The 15,186-nt window shown below is 39.4% G+C and overlaps 1 protein-coding gene across 1 annotated transcript in view; it reads right to left on the minus strand.

The window, feature by feature from the left end:
- Thada (THADA armadillo repeat containing) overlaps positions 1–15,186 on the minus strand; it is a 307,538-nt gene that overhangs the window by 207,475 nt on the left and 84,877 nt on the right. The window lies entirely within an intron of this gene.

Genomic DNA, 15,186 nt, shown 5'->3' on the forward strand with positions numbered 1-15,186 from the left:
CTGAACACCAAGCACCAGCCCCTCACTCCTCACAAACACTACAGAGCAGGACATCATTATCCCATTTTCAGAGAATGCTAGGCTGCAAAAACCAGCTCAGTGCACCCAAAACCCTGCAAGGTAAATCTCGTCTTACCTATCTCCACATGTTTCTCTTCTACCTGTGACGAGAGGCAGATTCTGAACAAGTTATGGAGTACAAGGATCATGGAACCCGAAGCTGGTATGCCACTGTCATGTCGGGGAAGACTTCCCAGAGACAAAAAAGATTGGAGCTGAATCTTTAGGATGGAAAGCTTTGCTTAAGAAAAGAAGGAGCCAAGAGATGGTGGTGTATGCCTTTAATCCCAGCACTTGGGAGGCAGAGGCAGGCGAATTTCTGTGAGTTTGAAGTCAGCCTGATCTATAAAAGCTAATTCCAGGACAGGCACCAAAGCTACAGAGAAACTCTATCTCTGGGGGGGGGACAACAAAACAAACACCAAAGCTGGGGAATGGACCCTCAAAGGAAAATGTAATATATTTAAAAAAAAACAATGAGAGCTCAGCTTGATTAGAGTCTATGCATTTGTTGGGTGGAAGACGGCAGCCTGGGAGTTTAATAAATATTTGTGGGTTTGAATAATAGGAGATAAGGTAAAAAGGTCAGGTGCAAATTAATAGAGGGTCCTGAAATCAAAGCTAAAGAAAATACAATTAACCAACAAATAATGTGGGCAAGCGATTCAGCCTCCCTACTAATAAAAGCAATGGAAATTGAAACAACATGGTCATTTCCCCCCACATTCCCTTACACATACATTAAAAAAAAACAATGACAGCCACTATTGGAAAGATTTATACATGCTGATAAATGTGTAAATTGATACGATCTTATTTAAAGGAGGCTTGCCTACCATTTTCATGAGATGTTTGTATTCTTTAACCCAGTATTTGCTCTTCAGATCATTTATTCCAAAGAAATAATCCCAGAAAACATGGGAAAAGTTAAAAACTCGCACAAGAATATTCCTCATAATGTGAAAAATTTAGATGGTTTGTAAATGCTCTGTGAATGATAGGCAGCTGGTTTAAACAAAATGAAAACAGCTTTTCAAAAAAGGCAGAGTGGGGAGCAATTTGAGAAACATAAACCTTAGAGGGTTAGCAAAAGAGAGCTAAAAAATTACAATTCCTATAGGAAAAACACATGGAAAATGACTTTTCAAGATCAAGTTCTTTAAAACAGCCGACAACTCCAAACAATCCAAAGACAGGTAGAATGCAGAGTCCTAGGAATTACACTCAGGTGATGTGAGCGAAAGAAAGGCATGGTACATATTCAAACACTTTACATATATGTACTATGCTGAATTAATATTTTTAAAACTGGGAGAGAAGAAATATTTTATAGTAATAGAATTATTTGCAATGTATGGTTGTGCAAGCCTTAATCCCTGTACTCAGGAGGGGAAATCAGGAGCATCAAGAGTTCAGGTATTTTTTGGCTACACAGGAAGTTTAAAGCCAGACTAGACTAAAGGAGAACATTTCTCAAAAAAAAAATAAAATAAAATAAAAGCACATCAGGAATTTCCTTCAGCACTGATGAAAAGGTAAAGTATATGATGCTGGTAAAAAATGCTTTAAAGCTGGCAAGATGGCTCAGCTTAAAGGCTCTTTGTCATGTATGCCTGACATTCTGAGTTCCATCCTCAGAATTCACAATGGAAAGTGAGAAACCAACTCCTCTATATGTGCAGGGAACAAAAAATATTGTTAACATCATTTATTTTTCCCCAAGAAAGAATACAGACACTGACAATCAGACTCTAATTATAAAGAGCACATCCAAAGGCCCAGGGATGCACTTCAGATATAGCGTACTGGCCTGGCATGCACCATGCCCCGGATTGAATCCACAACCACCTCACATCTCCCCTTAAAAAGGAATGCATATCAGAGCGCACGTTGTCCCTCTAAAAAGGAGCAAAATCTCTTAAGATTTGGTTGAGCACTAAGTACTTCTTTCACACAGAGATTCCAGTATGTACATCATAGAAAGAATACTTAAGAATCATTAGATGCTTCCCTCTTGGGTTATCTTAAAACAAGATTATAACTTGATTTCTACTTAGCAACCATCTTCTCTCTCTTAAAACTATCTTCATTTCATATTAACACTTATCTCTTCCTTAACCACTTTGCCTGGGTTTTATTTGGGTTTGTTTCACTACAAGCACATCTTATGTTGCCCAAGAATAGGCTGTTCTGGTATTTTTCTTAGGTCTAGCACTAAGTTCACCACACAGTTAATGCTTCTTCACACATATTCATTGACTGTATCAGATCATGTGTACAAAGTTACTCCAGATTAAGACAAACAGCTACAGTGACTTTTAAACATTTATAATGAATAACATTACACACACACACACACACACACACACATACACCTTTGAAAATCATCAAACTTCAATGGGAATAGGGGCAAAAAGGAGTTTTCAGAGAAAGGAACACCACAGAAAAGGCAACAGGTTCCACAGAATTTAATTTTCTTGAGAAAGCCAACCAGCTGGGCAGTATGTAAGAGCAGTTTTGAAGGCAGCCAGGGAGGAAAACAGGAAATAAAAACAAATATTTAAAAATGTTCAGTTCATCTTTGGAGAGGTGGTGGTTTTCTCACATAACAAGTAGAAATGCTTCTCAAGGATGTTATAAATGGTGGCATTGCAGGCACCCTACAGAAATCAGGTATTTCACTATTGAACCATTATATTTTTATACCGATAAAAAGTAAAACCCAACAGTGATGGTTTATTGTTGAAGGCCGCTTATTTCGTTCCCAGCTGCTCAGCCTCAAAATAATCACACAGAAACTATATTATTTAAATCACTGTTTGGCCCATTAGCTCTAGCCTCCTATCTGCTAATTCTTATATCTTAATTTAACCCATCTTCATTAATCTGTGCATCACCACAAGGTCGTGGCCTACCAGCAAAGTTTCAGCACATCTGTCTCCAACGGAGGCTCCATGGCTTCTCCCTAACTCTGCCTCCTTTCTCCCAGCACTCAGTTGAGCTTTTCCCGCCTACCTAAGTTCTGTCCTATCAACAGGCCAAAGCAGTTTATTTATTAACCAATAAAAGCAACACACAGACAGAAGGACCTCCCACATCAATGGTTAGTGTTAAATGCCAACTTGACAGGATCTAGAATCACTGAAGATTCAAGCCAAGCCTCAGGGCAGGCCTGTGGGAGATGATCTTAGTTTGGCTTATTGACATGGGAAGACCCACTTAACTGTGGGCGAGGCTTCCCTGGTGGCCTCCTGAACTGTGGAAACAAATAAGGAAGACTGAGGAACACCACAGCTTCATCTTCTCTGTTTCCTGATTGGGGTTACAATGTGACAGCAACATTAGACTCCCGCTGCCCTGAAGCTCCTGCCATGATGGACTTGATACCTTGAACTATGAACTAAAATAAACTTTTTCTCCCTTAAGTTGCTTTGGTCAGAGCATTTAATCACAACAACAGGAAAAGACACTAAGACACCAACCTCTAGTAAATAAGGAAAATGGGAAAGCACCATTCAAAAATGAATCATTGACACGTAAGAGAAAGCTTAACCAAAGCATAAAGGAGATATGATGGCTTACACTGGATTTTTGTCTTAGTCAAAACAATGTACTTCCTACCTGTGCAGACAGTGATGCTATATTTCTTTGTGTTATCACTTCACTTCCAAATGTAAGCCTAAGAGATAACGCCAATGCTGCTCCGTACTCACTCATGCTGGAGGATAGGGAAGTAAGTGATAGAGAATAATAGCACTCACGTGAGGAAGAGATGGAGAAAGGAAAGGTTTTGAAGGATATAAGCTTAAAGACTGAGTAAGTTTTCTGCTAGAGGTGAATTTGTGCAGTGGGGTTAAAGTGAGGAAACCTGAGGCATGGGCATGAACTGATCCTAGGAGGACGAGCAAAGGCCAGAGCACTTAGACCTTCCCACGTGCTCACAGTTAGCATTAGGAATCGGTCCAAGTTGGGTCGCAGTGTCCCTTTATTTTTCCTCAAATTCAGATCATATTTTGCAAGTGTCTGAACCCCCTTCCATTCTCAGATCCATGAATGAATGATGAAGGGGAAAATACTGGATCACTGGACACCAATTCCACAGAAATGGTACCACAGCAGAGGGTCTGAACTATGATGAGAGCTGGGAAAGGAACTCAACTGAATAAAGGGCACAAGTGACAACTCTGGCTGTCTAAGTCAGTTCAGAACCTCAGCAGTCAGAAAAATAAATCAGCAAAAATGAAGATGTCACAGAATTGGGCCCATAGAGAGGAAAATTCTAGCCCCCCCAAGATTTAGCAGCTAGATCAGACCCATCCAACGAAGCAAATCGGATCCTGTCTTCTGTTAAGTCCAGCTGGTTTGCCCTGACAGCTTCATGCCCTATTTCTATAGAAACAGTTTGTACAGAGCAAAACAGTTCAGCATTTAGAGGAGAGAAAAGAAAAACTTAGCTGACAGAGAAAAGGAGATTATTCAGAACAAATGGCCTAATTGGAGCTCAGAGGCCAAAGAAGTCAAATTAAAATACCAAATTCAATTTAAACAAAACAGGGATTTGGGACCCAGAAATAAAAATAAATCAAGTACCAATTCTAATAAACTTAGATTATTTAACTTCACACAGTTTTGCTTTTCAATAAAATAATCAACATTGTAACCAAATTTCAAATTCCAAAGTGAATCAGAGTTTGCAATTAGCTTTAACAGACCAGCTACTATCTTTCTTACTTTTCTATTGTCACACCAAGATGCCATGATCAAGGGAACTTATAGAAGACACAGTTTATTGGAGACTTACAGAGGGCAAGATCATGGCTGTCACTGCATGGAGCACGGCAGCAGGCAGACACAGCAACGGAACACTAGCTGAGAGGTTGCATCCTGATCCACAAGCACGAGGCAGAGACGCAGCTAACTGAAAGCAATGTGGGCCTTTGAAATGTCAAAGTGAAACACCTCCTCCAACAAGGCCACACCTCCTTATCCTTCCCAAACAGCTGCATCAACTGGGGAGCAAGGATTCAAATATACGAGCCTATGGGGCCTTTCTCATTCAAATCATCTTAGCTATGATGTCAGGAGACATTTTGCAGAATAGCATGTTCAGTCTTAGAAAAGTGATTGCTTTGTAGTCACAATCTCTCTTTTAATGTTCCCCAAAACATTGTTCATCTGAAAAAAAAATGTACACTTTATTTCTGGAAGTTAAATAAGAGGTGTACTTTGTCCCTCAAAGATACATATTCTAGAAGTTTAGCCCTCAATGTAAGAGTTCGGACATGATAGAACCAGTAAGAGAAAGTAATTAGGTTGCAGGCAGACTCCACAATCACGAACAGACTATGCTATCTTGAAAGATGGATGGCATCTCAACAGAACAGGTTGTTACACAGCAAGGCCACCCATTTACTTGGCCCTGCTCTATGTAGTTGCTTTCCTTTCTGTTTCTCTGCCCTATTGTAAATATAGCCAGAGGGACACCTCCAGAATGCCAGGACCATATTATTTTGACCACTTCCAGCCACCAGAATCATGAGCTAACTTTATATATTACCTAGCATTAGGTAGTCGGATATAGCAACAGAAAATGGATTAAGACTAGATGACAGTGTTTTTTAAATGCAAGCTGATTATAAAAATGATGTATATAAAACCATACTAACTACAAGAACAGTAGCACCACTTCATATCTCTTTATAATTATATATGGAAAAATGCAAAGGGAAAATAAATTTTCCTAATGGCTAAAATGAAATATTGCACATATTATCTTCTAATATTAAAGGCACTATTCTTTATAAAAAACATTTTCAAAGCTTTTGAGATGGCCTACAACAGCAGTTCTCAATCATGGGCCATGACCCATTTGGGGTTTAATGATCCTTTCACAGGGGATGCCTAAGAACAGAGTAAGTATCAGATATTTATATTATGTTTCATAACAGTAGCATGAAGTTATGAAGTTGCAATGAAAATAATGTTGTGGTTGGGGTCACCATAACATAAAGAACTGTTTTAAAGGGTTGCAGCATTAGGAGGGTTGAGGACATTGGCCTAGAAGAATGTAGCATTAGACATTCTCAATTGCTTAATAAACATTCATTCCCCTCCCTCATCTTTCCTATGAATAAAACTTAACTTCAGTCAGAAAGTCACCCTTCTCCGAGCAGTTACTTGTGTCAAGGAAGGGCCCAAAGCATATCTACTTCACACAGGTCAGTACTCTTCTCTGACCCTGTCTGCTCCCTCTTCTTCCTCACACCCACACAAACCCCCAGCCTGATGATCAGGCCGCAGCTTCCTGATTAGCTCTCCAAACATGCTACTCTAATTGTCTTCCCCAGCAACAATCAAGACTGTGGGAAATGCAAAGGATCTCCTGATAAAATGGCCGGAGACCCTAAACAAAATAGAAAGCTCTTCCTTTCAAAGAAGTATTTTAATTTCTATGGAGGTTTTTAAAGTCTATAACCATGAAATGTTCACAGATTCACTGCTGACCATCAACCATACTTAGGAGACCATGTTAAATTTAACCTCACAATTTGAGATAATTTATGGTACATTTAACTACAACTAAAACTAAGTCTTTCTGTGGCTGCCAAGATAATCTGAACTAAGTAGCTCTCTGTTTTATTCCATATTCTACTGTTGTGAAAACATACCATGACCACAGTAACTCAGATTTAAAACAAACAAACAAACATTTAATTGGGGCTGGCTTACAGTTCAGAGGTTTAGTCCATTGTCATCATGGTGGGAAGTGTGGCAGCATGCAGGCAGATGTGGTGTTAGAGAAGGAGCTAAAAGGTCTAGGTGGCAGGAAGAGGATGACACTGGGCCTGCCTTGAGCCTCTGAAACCCGAAAGGCCACTCCCCAGTGACATACTTCCTCCAAAAAGACCAAAATGCCCAATAATGGCACTCCCTATGAGCCTATGGAGGCCATTTTTATTCACACAACCAAACTTTCATATCTGGTGATGTGCACAGCATCAGAAATATGCCTTTTACTTTCCTTAGTCAGTTTCTTTACAATATCACCAAAATCATGGCTACTGAAACACCGATAGTAGATGTTCCTTGAAACCCTGAAAGAAACTCAAGGTTAAATAAATAATTTAGAGCAGTACCACATGCAATATCCCACTCTTGAAGATTCACAAAACAATTATAGCACTTAAGTGTCCTAAGATGTCCCATCACAAACTCCTATTTAATGCATCATTTTTATCTAGCAAAAAAGACTGAAAAAATGAAAAAGAAAAGAAAGAACCAAATATTTTTCTATGTACCTTTTAAACTCTTGGAAAAGCTAATCTTTATTGAAGTATAATGTACACTCCCCACTGGTACAGATACTGATTGTTAATTCAGGAGTGGCAAAAAGAAAGAATGCTAAAAGGATCACACTAAGCTGAATGGACTGCAGCTCATGAGCAAACCATCTAAGAAGCCCTGCACTGTGCTCTCTAGGTCCACCAGCCAGTGACAAGGTATTCATTCATTCCTCAATGATTTATAAGAAGAAAAAAGATGTCATGTCATAGAATCCTCAGATACAGGAACTTCTGAACAATTCCTAATGCTGTATAAAATGCAAACACACCTAGAACAGGTGGCCAACCAATCCTTCCTTGTTCTAGATATGGATGATGAAAATGTACATCACACCCTTTCTGTTCCTGGCTGTTTTGCCATCAGTCCTCAGGCATGTGCAGTGTTGTTTCTAACCTCCATCCTTATATGTACCATATAATACCACATAATACCTCATGCAATCCCCTCTTTACAGACCCAACCCTACCCTTTCTTTCAAGTCAAGAACAAAGTTGAACTGTTAGTTGGGATGACTTCATTTCCTCTGGTCCCTATCCCTGACAACCAATACTAATAGTCTGATAATCATATTTATTGAACAAGTTCAAAGTTGGCCTTACCTCTCACTAAGAAGTAAAAATCCTGGAAATCTAAGATCATGTCATGAACTACTTTTGTACACACTAGAGTGCCAAGGTGTATAGCAAGGATTCAATGAAAATTTTTTATTATATTTTCAAAAATCAATGTGTTAACAAGTAATTCTAACAACAAGTGTCCAACAACAATTCCTAGAATTTCAAACTGTTTAGAACTAAAATAAATAGTTCCAAGGACTAAGTTCTGAATGAAAAAGAAATACTATCCTTGTTTGAATGAAACTGTTCCCTCAATCTTTAACCTCTTTGACTCCATCTTCTCACTGGGAAAGCAGTCTGTGGTATTTCCCTAGGGCAGAGAATGGAGAGCAAGTACAGCCTGCAAAGCCCCGCAGTTCTAGCAGCAGTGCTGACGTCTCGGATTATGCAATCTTGGTATTACGTTATATCAGTCTGGCTCGTATAAAATTTAAGCTACAAAAATACCAAAGATAAGAAAAAATATTTACTCATGCTTTTCTAGGATGCAGAAAAAGGATGCTGCACTGCCAAAATTCCACAGAACATGCTCGAACGAAGACAACAATGCCTTAGTTATTAAGAAGGCAATGGCCTGAAGCAGTACTTAAGAACAAAGATTACTTGGTTCATGCAAGAGTCAATATTTAAGAACACAATGACTAATTCCCTCTTAAGTTCATGAACATATTACTTTTCAAGAATGTTGTTGTTGTTGTTGTTAAGAATTTTATAGTTTTCTTACCTAAAATTCATGAACCCAGTGAACAGAAACTAGAAACATGGAGCTCTTCAGTGGCCGAAGGGCTAGTATAGACTTAGCTCTGTTGTAGGAAGTATTCAACAACAGAAACACAAGATACTCATTTTTTCCTAACTACAAAATAAAACTGAATGGTCTACAAATGTCTGTGGGAAATGAGTGGACAATGCCTCCAAAAAAAAACATGTGGCTGTTAACTTTTAAATCAGTGTTTAAAACCCTATGGCAGGTAAAGCGTCTCCTTGGAAGATTAAAATTCATACTCTATATGAGAGCTACTGAATCCAGTTCTGGTGTATGGTTACTAATAGGATAAACTGAAAGATTAAAAATGTAGTTAAGCTTAATGTGAGCTAAAAATGACTGAATTTGACTTCCAGTGCTACTGTGATGTCGAGCAAGCCGCTTCACTCTTCTTACTTCAATTGTCACGGCTGAGAAGTGTGAACAGAACTGAGCCCCTCTCAGGGTCTCCAGGGGTAACGCCAAGTGATGATGATGATGGCTATAATGAGTCTGATTTAATTAAAGACATGAATAAAGAACATCACCATGAACTCTGAAAAACATTTAGTTAAGTCTAAAAGAAATCACATTATAGGAAAGAATTTTTATAAGCCCCCAAATTCCCATCCCATAGCACCAAACTATTATCAAATCTAAAAGTTCTATAGGATTAACTGTCGAAACGGCCAATGTCCTAGTAGAAACTCTGACACTTTACTGGGGCAACTCAAACTGAAAACTAAGACTTGTACTTTCCTGGTTCTGAACCCTGAAATCCTTGAAGCCTACTCTCTCATTACTTTAGGGATGTGAAAACAGCAGGGGCTGGAGAGGACAAGTAACCTTCACCACGTCAAGAAGGGTACAATCCACTCCATCGTCCACACAAAGACTCATACCAGTCACCTCAAGGTCTACTTTTCCTTGGCTTCTTTTCGCTTTCCCTAAAAAATACAGGCTATCATTTCAGAGAGGAGAGGTTTCCAGTCCATACGCAGACAGAGGGGAAGAGTCTCCACAGCTTGAAGGTGTCAAAGTTAAAGCCAGACGACAGAACTGTGACTGTCTACCAATGGAGGGTGCGTGTTGGTGAAAGGCAGCTGGAACGCGCCCTGCACTCTAGTTGGGTCACATTCTGGGTGTGTAACAGTAGGTAAATGACTACACTGGAAAAGGTGGCATTCTCACCTGATACCAGGCTCTCATTAACACTAAACTGGATACATGGAAAGGGCACCGAGGAATGCCAGCTTTTCTCAGAAATTTGTCTGCCCTTTAACAGAGACTCTCACAGCAAGCACAGATCCTATTCTTTAGGGTGTGGAGTACTGGTTTGTTTGCCTGTGCAAGCATGGTGTAGAGTTCAGGGGACAACTCTACACTCGGTCTTTCCTTCTGCCTCCATCGCAAGTTCAAGAGACTGAATGAGCTTTTCAAGCTTATGTGACACCTCCCTCCCACCCCTCACTTCTTTCTTTTAGGACAAGATGCCCTGTGACCAAGGCTGGCTTCTAACTTAAGGATGAACTTGTGCTTCCAACCTTGCTACCTCTAACTTCCAAGTGTGGGATTTCCCAGTGTGGTAGGAGACTGGACAGGGCGCTGGGCAGGCTGCTCAGGCCCCTGCTGACTGAGCTCTGGCTCTGGCTCTGACATGGAATACTTCTGATTCCTGTCAGAGTGAGAACACAACAGAAGCTCATTTAGTGGAGAAAATGGGAATCCTTTTGGTCTATAAGATGATGCCACAGTCAAAGAAAATTCTGGTTTTCAGTCTGGCCAAATAAGTACTTGCTGCAAGCTACTACACAGTTCAAATCAAATAAGTCATTCTGAATTCTAATAATTACATTTTCAAAAACACAAAGGCCCACACACCCTACAGCTCTCATTTTTAGTTCTGAATATCTGATTCTTTCCTCAACAATGGGGTGGGTAACCACAGAAACTTGTGGAATCTATTTTCCTAGAAAACATGAAAAGTAGGAGAAAAAGCCGTTCTGTCTGGAAACTGCTTCACAGTCTTCCTGTAAGCAGGGCACGGGGCTGGGGAAGACACTGGCATGTCTACACACCAAGACAGTAAGACAAATAACTAAATGGTTCTGTCATTTATAGCCTAGAAAGTAAAGTCATTGTAACACCTGCAAACATAGTCACTGAAAATCATTTCCCTTGGATCAAATAATGCTTTTACAGACACATTTTCTTCTAAAATCATACAAAATCTTCCTATACTGTTCCCTTGGATGTGATCTTCTCTTCACTGAGAGGAGCGAGCCTTTTCCTTTTTAGATTGACTTTCTCTCACTACCCCAAGTCTACTCATCCACTATCCCTTTTTATGACCACAGAATTTCACTATCCTGGAATGAGTGGCTAGGAGGCTTGAAATTTAAATTTATTTTTATGTTATGTGTCTGGGTAAATGCCTGCATGTGTTTGTGCAACATGTGCATGCATTACCCATGGAGGCCAGAAGAGGGCGCTATTTCCCCTGGAGAGTATTCCACTCTATTTTTCCATTTACGAATATCTAGAGAATTCACTATCTGTATCATGTTGTGCAGGCAATTATAGTATAGTGTTTTCTATTTCACCTGATTCAAAAGTATAGGTCCTTGTCTCCCCAGCTGATTGTGAGCTCCTTGATTATGGGCAACGTTCCTCTCCCTGTTAATGCTGAGTTCATAGCACTGAGGCAGGAAGTGCAAAAGCTGCCCCTCTTCACTGAGCACATGGATGTCATATGGTCAAAGGAAAGCTCTTCAGACTGCTATATACTGATCGGCCATAGAGCTCGAACCCACCGACTTGAAGGCTAATTCACATAGGGATTAAATTAGGAAAAAAACAAAAGCCACATATATTTTGCTCCTGCTGGTAGAAATGAGGGGTCATCAAGGCAAACCTCTCCATGTAGATGGGGATCACAGAACCTTGCAGTCGGGCCACATTATAAGTTTGATAGATGACAAGAAGCACAAAGGGAAAAAGCTTTAGAAAATCTTAATATAGTAATATTATTTAAGAACATAGAATTAGGGGGCTGGAGAGATGCCTCAGTGATTAAGGGGATTGGCTGCTCTTCCAGAGGACCTGGATTTGATTACCAGTGCCCACATGGCAGCTAACCACCATCTGTAAGTTAAAGTCAAGAGGACCTCACGCCCTCTTCTGGCCTCCACAGGTAATGCACATACATGTTGCACAGACACATGCAGTTGTTTGCCCAGACACATAACATAAAAATAAATTTAAATTTAAGGACTCCTAGCCACTCATTCCAGGATAGTGAAACTCTGTAGTCATAAAAAATTATGTATATAAACATGAATGCTCCTCACATATTTATTTGAAACAATCTAAAGCCAAAACCAATACAAGATATCCTTCAAATACATGGCTGAAACACACAAATAAAACTTATTAATTCTTTGGGCAGGCGGTGGTGGTATATGCCTCTAATCTCAGGACTGAGGGGTGGGGAGGCAGAGGCAGGCAGATCTCTGTGAGTTCGAGGTCTACAAGAACTAGTTATAGGCAGGCACCAAGCTACAGAGAAACCTTGTCTCAAAAGAACAAAAACAAAAACAAATAAACAAATGAAAAAACAATTTATTATATATACTTATATATATAATATCTTTAAGCTTATTTTTTAATAAACTTATTAAATTCTTCATAATTTAAACACCTAAAACAAGGCCAATTGGCTCAAAAGAACATTTGTTTTAATATATTTAACAGAGGAGACGGGGACCCCCTATCACTTCTTTATATATGAAAGTCCATTTTTTTCCACCCTACTATGTGGCAGGTCTATGCACTAAGAATACAGCACTTAACCAAGGCTGCAATTCTAGGAACTTATGGAATGCTGGAGCTCAGTATTTTAGGACCTTGGGGCTACTCCAAGAACCCTCATTTTATAGGGGAGAAACTCAAGACACAGAGAGGCAAGCTAACTTGTTTCAGTCAATTATTGCAGTCATTTGGGATAAAGGCAAGAGAAACCAGTTTTCTTATTCCTTTGATTAGCATCAAAATTTTGGTTTATTTATTAAGCAAGTATGTCTGTGAGTCTCCTACACGTAAGACAGTAAGGCACCAGATACACAAAAAATATCAAGACACTGATCCTGCAGTTTTCTCAAAAATCAACATCTAAAAGCAAAACTGCGGGACAAGAAGGATGACAGGGGTAGTAACAAAAGAAAAGAGCACAGGAGTCTCTGGAGGGCTCCCAATACTGTCATAGGAAAGAAGTCCAACGGTTAGCTCTGGGCTGACGATGACCCCGTGAGGACATGAGCCTAGGTCTTATTATTCCTGAGATGACAGTGAACTGACTGAAACGCAGAGTGGATCAAGGAGTCTATTAAGGTCATCTCTAGGGGCAACAGGATACCTAGAAACCAAGCTGTTTACTCCAAGAGACATAATTTTCACAGCAGAGGTAAAAGGCAGATGTTCTTTTTGGTCTTTTCCTGTCAACTCATTCCTGACCAAGAGCATACATTTACAAGGCCTCTGGCAGACAGTGAAGTTGTGAAAGCAAGTATTCCCATCCTGGGAGATGCCATCAGGAGAGGTTAGTTATTTGATGCCAAAAAAAGAGACAATGTAAAAATCATCACTTCCAGCATTCTTAAAGGGCCCCATTATTATATATGCAAAAAAGATGGAAAAGGCCCTGCTCTTGGAGACCTAATATTGTCTAAGACAGAGCAAATAAGCATTTCAACCAACAGTGATACAACTGACTACAGCACAAACGCAGAGCACTCGCTGCAAATCTGAGTCGGGAAAGGCTTTAGAGAGCAAGTCCAATTACAGCTATGCCAGACTTTCCAGTCCAGAGAAAGCAGAAGCCTGTATAAGGACAGCGCAGACAAACCCTCAGGTTATCAAAGTAAAGGCTCTTAACAAAAGTGGTCATCAATTTAAATACATAATCAATTTCCTACTTCCTTCATTTTCCTTTTCAATTGTACTTGAAACCACCCTGAAAATACTCCACTTCCCTCTTTCTAGGAAAGTTGTGATTTTCTAACTTTTCCCATTCAGAGAGAATGAATGTATAGTAGTGTTTCCATCAGTATAGCTTTGGCAAGATGATTAAAATTATATGTATCACCACTCTATTCTTCCACCCTCTTTCAATCTAAATGAAATAAAATATCATTTTCTACTGCACACAGTAAAATGTATAAGTAATGTCCAAGAATAGCTTCACAACAACTATAAAAAGAATTCAAGCTATTTATTTCTGTTTTTCCAATACAAAGTCTCATATAGCCCAGGTTGGCCTCAAACTATGTAGCCCAGAGTGACTTTCAGCTCCAGATGTTCCTACCTACATTCCAGGGTTACAGGCTTGTACCCTCAGGCTCAGTTTATATCACTGTTAATCATGGTTTTATGAGCAGACTAAATTAGGTGAAACCTTAGGACACTGTAGAATTATTACAAAGTACACAAAACTGAAGAGAAACAGCATCAGTCATTTTATATTACTAAATGGGCAAATTACTTTAAGAAAAGCAAAAATTAAAATCATTATTACAAACGAGTAATATTTTATTTTTAAAGATGAAACAGTTTTTAAAAACAAAATAAGAACTAGAGAGATGATTTAAGCAATTAAAACCAGTTGCAGTTCAACTGTGATAACCGGAGTTTATGTGTAACTCCAGCTGCAATGAATCTGACGCCCTCTCTGGTCTCTGTGGGCACTAAACATACATACACTCACAGATAGATGTACATGGATAAATTCAAAAATAAAATATAGTAGTCTAGTATTTTCATCAAATTCTTGGGAAATTCATACATATACCCAGTTACCTTCCTTTTTAATATTTGGTAAATTTACAGGATGATAAATAGCTTTTTTTTCCTTTTGAGACATGGTCTACTTCTGTAGCCCAGGCTAGCCTCAAGTTCATCCTATGTTCTTACAATGTTCCTATCTCAGCAACTCGAGCACTGCTATTGTGGAGTCACAGGATCGTGTACACGTAATTCCTAAGACTTAGTGCCAGCACAAGAAAACATTCTTGTAAGGCAATTAGCCTAAAACAAATGTGGAGTATAGCAACCTTTTAGGTGGGAGGGAGAACCTCAAGACAAACCAAACTGGATCCTAAATGATGCTACGAGAGCAACTGAGCACACAACAACAGTGACATCTAGTGTTAGCAACTGCAAGCCAACTGGACTAGCTTCAAATCCTCCCCCGTGCTCCTACTCGGAGCTTCTCTTCTTCAGAAACATACACAACTTGTATATCACTTTGAAACTACCCTTTATCAAATGGTTTCCTAGGTTCAACAAGAATAACATGTTATGTGAAAATGTCTCAGACAGTAAATTCCAACAAGCCAAAAGCACTGTTTCTTCTAAGTGACTGAG

Source organism: Microtus oregoni, unplaced genomic scaffold, assembly GCF_018167655.1.
Source record: "Microtus oregoni isolate MIOR12 unplaced genomic scaffold, Mior012 000036F_ref0000092, whole genome shotgun sequence".
Classification (NCBI taxonomy): Eukaryota; Metazoa; Chordata; class Mammalia; order Rodentia; family Cricetidae; genus Microtus; species Microtus oregoni.